Below are 9611 nucleotides of genomic sequence, written 5' to 3' on the forward strand. Positions count from 1 at the left end.
TGCTGGCCAAGAGGATTTGTTCAAATAAACATGCTTATGGAGTTGGGTAAGCTTTTGTATGTGGTAGCTTTGTACACGTTGCCTTCATCAGGCAATGTACTTCATAAGCAAACTGCAATCTACAAACAGACTAAATACAGTTAGAAACAGTTCCAATTAAGGAGGGGTTACTTACTGGGTACCATAATAAGATCAGCTCCTAGGATATTAAAAATACTGTTTTGGACTGTGTTTTGGTTATTGGCAGCCCAAAGCTTTATTATAGGGTTAAGTTTGCTCATCTTGCACCTTTCACTAATATCAGGATCTTCTCAAAACCCAGGAACTGGAGGAGTTGAGAGTCATTCCCATATATATGGCTTTGGTCCACTGTGTTAACTATGTATTTTACTCTACACAGTCCCATTTTGTATGGGGGAATCATTCATTTGTAGGTTGTTTTGAATGGAGTATTATTCATTTGTGGGTATTTTTAATTCCAGAGTTTAAATATCCAGGCTGATTTCCAAGCCCCCAGCACCACCCTTCCCAGCTCCCTGGATGGCAGCTCCCAGTGCCATGGTCTCAGGCTGTGGTGGAGAGACAGCTTCTCTCCTGTTTTGTGTGTCTTGAGATGAAGGCTGCAGATGTGCTCTGGATTCAGCCTCATAATTCTTCCTGCTCCGTACAACAGCTTGAATCCTTCGCCTCTATTTTTTCTTGGTCCCTTGTAATCTTTCCCCAGATAATTTAAAAATTGATCAGTCCATCTCCTGTTACAGAATGGAGATCGCCTCTTCAGGAAGCCTATTGCAGTGTTTTACTACCTCGTAGTAAAAGTAAAACATTTGAAAGAAATACTAAGAAGGTCATATACTCATTGTTGATCAATAATAAATACTCTGATTATTCACTTTATCCTCTTCTCTACCCCTATTTTGGTAAAGCAAAATCATCCTCATTCCTTCAAATCTGTTCTTTTCAGTTACAGCATTTCCTCTTTCACAGAAACATCTGATGCCTGTGCTGTGTTAATTGCTATTGTTCCTCAATAGTTGTAATGTCCTAAGATTTGGAAAAAGAATCAGAGCAGGTGAGGAAATGGAAACTGTCAGGCCATGAGCCCAGTAATGTAAAGGCTACCAACCACAGCATTTTATATTGTGAATCAAAGAATCAAGTCCTACTCTTGTTGGATCATAAAATGTTATTTTTATGGGATAGAAAATATTAAAAAACCCAGGTTTTTTAGTATATCAAACCTGTTCTTTACTAATGACACTTCTATCTGTATCTTTAATATTGCTATTAAAACAGAGTTAATTAAATAAAATGCTCTGTGATTTATTGAAATGGCCTGTAATATCTCAATGTGCTTATACCTTCTTGAAATGCCCCAAACACATTGTGCTAATGCAGCTAATGGCAAGTCCATCACTGCACCACCTGTCTATTTGTGATTTGCAAGGCCTATTAAGTCTACTTATTATTGAGCTGATACGAGGCAGAGAAGAAAGAATGAGGTTAGAATAATTTTTGTAGAGGAAAACAGCAAGAGGAGGTGGGCAAGGTGAAATAATTCTTAAAAAGAGTGCAAAACTTGTTAAGTCATGGTTCTCTAGTTCTTCAAATTAGAATGTTTCCTGAGAACTTGATCAAAGAAGCAGTTTTAATGGGTTTCTAAAGGAAAAATACTGTGGTAGGCTCTTTGAGAGTACCCTGACAGACATCCTTCCCTTTGAGCTGTGATAGCCAAAAGGAGGATCTGGAATTTACCCAAGTTCTGAGTTACACAAAGTAGGTATCTGTTTTGGATGATTTTTGTCTTCTTACAAGTGTAGTATAGATTTTAGTGTAATTTAGAGTTTACTTTCCACCAGGGTAACACCTGAAGCTTTTAAGCAAGTTCCACAGTGGTCTAGGCTACATATTTAATTCTATACTTACTAGCAATCAACTGAAAATACAAAAAATAGATTTGTATACACACACAGCAGAAAGCAAAGTAGCTTGTAATATACGGAAGTAAGAAGAAATTAGAGAATGTTATAAAATCTCATTAAAAATGATATATTGTTCCAGTGGCTTTATCTGGGGGAGGGAGTGGGGAGCTGTAATTGTCTTTCAGTTGCACAGATCATATTGGAAACATTATTTAATATTTATACGCCAGAATGGTTTTATTTCAGTCCTGCCTTATGTAAACAATATGTTATTTTATCAGCTTCTATCTCTACATTTAAAGTAAAAATGTTCCTTATCTTTAATAGCAGCAGAACACTTACAGTAATTCTTTTCTTAAAAACAAACACTGAGTATAGCCATAGCCTCCCCTGACAGGAAGCACATTAAACACAATTTTCTGGGGATGCCAAGTGTGGTGCCCCAGAGCAGCAAAATGCCTGGGGATGAGCTCTATTGACAGTATCTGCAAGTCCTGTGTGAATTAAAGGGATGACTTTCCAACAGGTACCAACCTCCTTAGCTGGTAATGCAGAGCATCACTAAAGAAAAAGGATTGAGAGATACCTGTAGCCTTCAGAATTCTGAATGGCTGTAAGAATTCATCAGGGTAAGAACACAAGCAGAATAGCAGATTTTCCCCCATTGTTTCTCAGTTTTTGAAGCTTAAAAAGTTACTTTTCCAAAGCCAGGAACATTTCACCCTCGTAATGATTAGAGACTGTGTGATACTACTCAGAAACTGTTCAGGCAGAAATGTGAGGAGAACAGGGAGCATTAAGTGGTTGTTAGGTTGAAACAAAATTTTCTGAACTACTAAGAGATAATTAGGCTTTCAGTGGGGAAAGAAAAATATAATTTAAAGGCCTTTACTAAACTTGGTTTTTCCTGAAGTGTTTACCTAACATCTGTTCTCCTAAGGGACTCCCTTCTGAATTATTCAGTTCCACAGTACGACATAGACTCCTACCCAGGGGCCTGAAATACTCAGAGAATAACTTGAAATAATAATCCAGCTCTCTCATATTCTGTATAATGGAGCAATTGCCTCCAAATTGCTCTTGCTGACTCAGGCCCCGATGCCCTTTCAGCAGCTTCACTTTATTGCAGGAGTTATGTGTGAAATGGTACCAGTTTGAGCAAGGGGTGACTCTGGTCCTGGCTCTGGTGGTGCCAGGGGGAGCAATGCTTTTTGCTGCAGGGTGAACAAGAGGGCACTGAACAGGCTGGCAACCATCAAACGGCCCTTTGGGAAGAAATGCTTTCATAAGAGGGAGATTTAAAAAAAAAAGTATTAAGAATTGTGCTAAAATACCGGCTGAAGAGTAATCCTAGCTGTACTCAAGCTGACCTTGTTAATTTTCCTGGTTCTTAGAGAAAGAAGCACAAAGCCTGAATGAATTCTCTCACTAATTCTTTTGTTTGAAGGGTAGTGAGACAATCTGCTTAATTATTTTTGGCAGTTGAGATAAGTCTGTTTTTCAAACACTTGTCATAGTAACTAATATTCAGTTAGAGTAATTGCTTTTTCTGTGTGTACACCTCTCTGTTAATCACTTTTGTATTATTGTTTTTATTATAAATCCTGCAGGGAATTTTTCTCACTGCCAAACCATTTTATATCTTTGGTTTATATTCCAACTATATAGTTTTTGCCAAATTTCCCTGTATTAGTCACTGACAACCACCATAATATAAGAGGGATGTGTAGGATTTTTGTTTGTTTTTTAAGTTATTACAAAAAATTACAATTAAGAATTAGAAAAATAGAGATTGGCATCGGCATACAATTCTTCAGCACATCAAATCCTTCTCATCTCGGCACTGCCAAAGCCAAAGAGAGACTTTCACTCCACCTGTCATTTCCACAGACCTCAGGCCACTGTGGTGAGTGATGCTGCCAGCACTGTTCCCTAGGCAGCCACAAAAGCACACTGCTCGTTATGCACTGATATTCCACAGGGATGTGTTTTATTTCCCCTTGGGCCAACAGTAAGCTGCTTTGGAAAATACACAGGCAGTATTCCTTGAAAAAGAGCAAGTGCCTGTCTTTCAGAAGAAACACTCTATGGGAAATTATAGAAAATATTTCTTTTCCTTTTAAGGAAACCATCTTCTAGAGGCGTGTGACTGCACTGGGTGCAGTCACTTGCATGGGTAAGATTTACTGTTTGTAGAACCTTCTAAATGCACAAATAATCAGCCAGTATCTGTCCCATTGCCTTGGCCACAGCTAGCCCTGTGTATTTTAGGAATCCTCCTTTGGGTGATCTGTTCCTTCTGGACTGGAGATCTGCTGAATCATAGGTCCCATCATCTTTTTTTTGCACCTTCCAACACAAGAGTCTTAATTCTGATAGAAACTTGGCCGTGTACTTTCTGACCAAATAAAAGCTGTTTTAGGGAGTGCCACCTATGTTGAATGAATGCCCTATTTTAAAAGCACTTTAAAGAGCAATGAAAGCTTTGCATGCTGTTAAATAAAAGCAAACCAACCTTCAGAACACTGTCAAAAATGGAATATTCCATTTTTATACTGATTTAAGTAGACAGTTAAGAGTAGCTTTTCACAGAACAAATGTAATTTCTTGACTTGCTCCATATTTTTCTGTGTTGAAAGGGAAATTATAGTTTTGTGCATAAATGAGCCATGTAGACTTACAACAATAAAGATCAAGATTTTTGGTACATATGATAAGAAATTTATAAAGGCTTTTCCATATATTGATTGTACCTGAATCATACATATATAATAAATAATTATGCAGAAGTTATTGCTTCCTGAAGACGTTTTTTCTGAAAGTGTACAGTAAGAATTGTCTCAACTTAGTTTCTTTTATAGTAAATACATATATATATTCTGCCATTCTGTTATCAAGAAAGGAGGCCATATAATGCCTAAGAACTCCAAATACCTCAGAATTTTTTCAAGTGTAATATTCTACATGGGTGATGCATTTCAGAAGAAATAGCTTCTCTTCAGACTTATTTATTTTAAGGAAATTGTATTCTGTTTTACCTCAGAAAACAATCCACTTCGTTCCAGCTAGTGTGTTGAAGTTAGAAAAAGTTCATTTGCAATGCCTGGACAGAGATGAACAGTAAGTTTGACTTAAAAAATAAATCTTAAACACAGGTGTGTTGTAAAATGTAAGTATTTTTTTTTCCAAGTCTAACAACTAAAATTCAAAAGAGATTCAAGGGGTTTAGTTAATGACTATGAAATCTGATTCTCTAAACTTTTCAATCCTTAGTCATCCTCAGCAGCAGATTTGGCCGTGCCATTCTGCAGAGGGGAATGTTGTCCTTAGGGCAGTGGGTTTTCAACCTTGCTCAGTTTGGGGCAGCTAACTTGGGTTTGATCCTAAATACATCCCATATTTCATCAGCATTTAAAACAAATGGATGCTACAGTAGTGTGTGATGCTCAAATAAATGAATGGAAGCATTTTCTTTCCTGAAGTCTTCTGCTTTCAAAATGGACTTGGCCAGGAAAAAAAAAAAAAAGAGCAGAAAGGTTATAATAGCCTAATAAAACTTCCAGTATACTCTGCAAGTATAGATTGCTAGAGAATTGTCATTTTTCTCATCTTACTCTGCATGTTGTTGCTCTGAAAACCTAATACAGAACTCTATGTGGAGTTACTTAGGGAAGGCTAGAGGTATTTAGGAAGATTAGAGAAATGCAGAGGATTATGAAGGCTAGGTAACAAAAGGAGAGTGAGGAGAATTTGTAAATGTCTGCAGAAATACAGCTGTGCTGGTGGAAAATACGAGAGTAGAAAAGAGGGTATGGATTAAAAACTGTTATCCCAATATATTATACAAGTATACTTCTATCTGCAGGTTCCTACTTGCAGTACAGCCCTGCTGTCTCCCTGTCTGGAGCAAGGGGACAAAGTGGCGCAGGGGCTTGCGTGTCACCAGAAAGTTCCTTCTGCTTGAGGTCATTTAGTGGCCAGGGGAGGGGATGAGTTTCACAGACACCTTTCAGGGTGCAGCTGGATTGGACGGGGGTGGGTGGATGGCTCTGGAGCAAGATGGTTCTGTGGCCTTTGGGCATGGAAGGACAAGCCCTGAGGGCTGTTCCAGCTTACCCATGGAAGTGTTCCACCAAGGGGACAAAATGATACCACTTCTGAGTTGTTTCTGCTCAATGCAGTCCTTTTGGTGTGTTAGTATGCAGTTGAATCCTCTTACACCTGGAAAAACTGCTACAGTTCACATATCTAATCATGCATGGTCAGTTACTGCAAAAAATACTTAACTATGCCTTCCATTAATTTGAATGTGTTTCAGATACATCCAGACAGCCATTTTTGCCTTCTGATTTGCAGCTGCATTTCACAAAACAAAAGCTTGAAAAAATTATCCAATATGTTGGAGACTTATTTCATAAATCTCAGTAGCAACTTCATATAAAATAAATGCCCTATATGAATTATAATTTCATCTAAGAACCAGAGTCTCTTTAATAATCCTTAACTTCGGCTCACCTGAGTTCCATGATGAATAGGTCTTTCTAGTCCCCTCAATTATACCAAGTGAAAAAGCTGTGTTCATCTATCAGGTTTTAACTAAATTGCTAAGAGCAGGTAAGCTAGCTTTGAATTATTCAAATGCCTACCCAGTGCTTCTGCAGAAAACTGGAATGTCTCAGCCACCAAACACCGATTCCTGATTCTCCAGGGAAGATCCTTTTGCCCCATGTTTACAGCTTTTCTCATCTACTGATGACAACTGGAAAGACTGTGTGCTTTTAATAAGCTATTTCTTAGAAAGTGTGTTTATCTAGGTTTTTCTTCCAAATATTTTGATGGTTTTTACTTGGTGAAATTTGGATTGGAAATATTTTTGCTTTTCTCCTTTATCTTCTCACAAATACGTTCATGTCTAAGAAGAATAGGTAGAATTCCACAAGCAGATTCTATGTGCTTTACTAGAAAATCCACAATCTCAGCAAGATACTTAGGGAGGGACTATGGACATCTTTCTTTTTCATTCTAAATATTTTAAATTACTTGCCTGTCTATCAAACAAATTAATTTATTGAAAATTTTATTTTGTGAATCATGTAAGAAGAGGTGCTTTCCTCAGAAAACTTAGTCTTTGACTTATAATTTTTAAACTGTAACTCACTTATCCTTCAGTAAAGAAAATAAAAACCTACTTGAGAATGCATAAAATGATTCTTCATTTAAAATTTTATCTGGATTTTAGTGGTTTAGCTAAAAGGTTGATTTTGTGCACTATTAAAAGTGATTCTGTTAAGTTTTATTGGGGAATTTCAGCTACTTAATTTCTACAGTAGAAAATATTTTATCTAGTAGCTTCTGGCCTTGTAAAGTCGTTTTAAAAGGTAGTATGAACTGGCTAATTCTACCACATTGTTTTTTGCTCTTGGCAGTGAGATCAATAAGGAATCTGATCACTATTATTTTATATACAGAAGTGTTGAACATTTTAAAGTTTTACACAAGAAAAGTGATATGATTTAATGTACAAAAAAATTGCTGTCTAAAACTTCTTGCATAATATTGGATATATATATTTCTATGTTTTAATTTCTTAGACTGAAGTCCTGATTAAAACAGTTTCATTTTTGCTAAGGCTTGGACAGAAAATGCCAGGTACTTTGGTTTATGTTTTTGGGGTTTTTTTTTTGCAGGGATTACATTTTCTGCCAGGCCAAGGGTGATCATCTGGGAAAGAAATCTGTCTCATTTTAAAAAATCTGGGTTCTAGCTTGCCTTTTGTAAAACCACAGGGCAATCTGCTTTTCAGATCCAATCACATGTACCCAATGTGAACTTTTAAGCAGCCATAAAATTCAGAGCAATTAGCTTGATTTCAGTGGTGTCTGTAGCACTCCAGGACACTCATGTGGAAGACTCATTCTGAGGTAGGTATTTCTGAAGAGCAGGCACACTCTATTTTCAGATTAAAGCATGAAAATTGAGGTTTCTTTCATTTTTTTATCTGCAAAGCTTTCTTGTTTAAAACCCTTTTAGCTTACATACAGAAGTAGATCCTGTGGTTTTATATATGCTTAGATCATGTTGTTAAAGGATGCTGTTTTTGTGAAACCAAGTAATCTGTGGTTATGCTCTATGTAAAAACATGAGGAACCACAATAATGGCTGTAAAGTAATGGCAGGTACTTTTCTTTTTTCTCCTTCGGGTTGATGACTGGTTGGGGTAACAGAGCAATTCATAGGTAGTAAATGTTGCAGAAAAGCTGAGATATTCAGGGATCCACACAAAACTCCAAGTCCTTAAGGAGAAAAGTGGGAGAAAGATTTCTCTGTGCACAATCACCCTACCATGGATAGTGTTTTGCAGCCTACAGGGGTGTTGTGACCATTCCCCTTATTTGAACCAGGCATCCATTCTTTACAGGGCTCCTGATGATTGTGAGGTAGATGCTCAGTTTTAATATATACTTTTAAAAGCTTTCATAAATAGGCACTAAGGTTTCAAGCACAGAAGCACGGCTTAGTCAAACTCTGCTGATCTTTACATTAATTTTTCAAGTTTTTATTCATAATATTTTTGTACACAGAATTGGTGTGCTTTGTGAGCTCTTCATTCGCTTCCACAGAAAAATTGCTGTCAAAGATGGGATTGGGAGTGTCATAGTACATCTGATTTACCAAATGAAAACACAGAGGATACTTTTATTAGTATAAAAGTAGAGAGGTGGAAAGAGGATTTTTATTTTTGAGGTTCACTGTTTAGCTACAAAACTGTCAAAGGCAGTTATCCTATTTTAAGAAAATTGTTGAGTCATCAGGAAGCAAAATAATACCAAAGATAGCAGTGCCACCATAATGTTTTAAGTCTACAGATTTAACTTTATGATCCCTTCTTACACTGGTGGGCACTGGCATGTATTGTCTTGTTGTCTTTGACACATTTTGGTATCTGCTACTATGAGGGTTTTTTTATATTTTCAAAGCCTAAGGCTAGTAAAGCAGGATACTTCCTGCAAGATGTTGATTACAATTGGATGTGGCATATAGATAAAAAAATCCTTATTATTTGCTGTCTTGAGCTCCTTTCTGTCCCTGCCCAGTACAATTTTTTGGAAGATAAACTTAAGGAAGATTGACTGTCAAGTGTGCGAAAATGTAAATTTCTTTTTAAATGTACTGAAATACCAGCTTCTGTTGCTTTTGGAATCAAATATCCTTATATGCTTAGAAGTTGGCATGTGAGAATAAGTTGCTCTTCAGTTCTGCCAATGATACAGACTTTATATTTAGGTAATTGTATCTGTAAACAAATTTCATTACTTCTGTAAAAATTAGATATACTGGGGATGGTTTGTGGTAAACTGAGATAAAGTACTTTGGAGTGCCTTACAAGTTATTTTTAGAACAGGGCAAAGTGAAGCCATGGAAAAAGAGAATTAATTTATTTATATACGTGCCAAGAAATTATTATATGCTTCAATTGAACTTATCCTGATGTTGTGGTCTGGATACTTGATTCCCTTTGAGGAATCAATGAGCAAGACAAAGGAAGTGGAATTACTACTGCCGGTGTTATAGGGATGCAACGACATCTGAATGGCTGAGGAATGACTTGTTAAATATTAGACTAATAAATCTATTTAAAGTCAAGATATCAAAATGAATGATGAAGGTTGCATATGGAAGAAGATAAGT

This window comes from Cyanistes caeruleus, chromosome 13 (assembly GCF_971803275.1).
Source record: "Cyanistes caeruleus chromosome 13, bCyaCae1.hap1.1, whole genome shotgun sequence".
NCBI classification, from domain to species: domain Eukaryota; kingdom Metazoa; phylum Chordata; class Aves; order Passeriformes; family Paridae; genus Cyanistes; species Cyanistes caeruleus.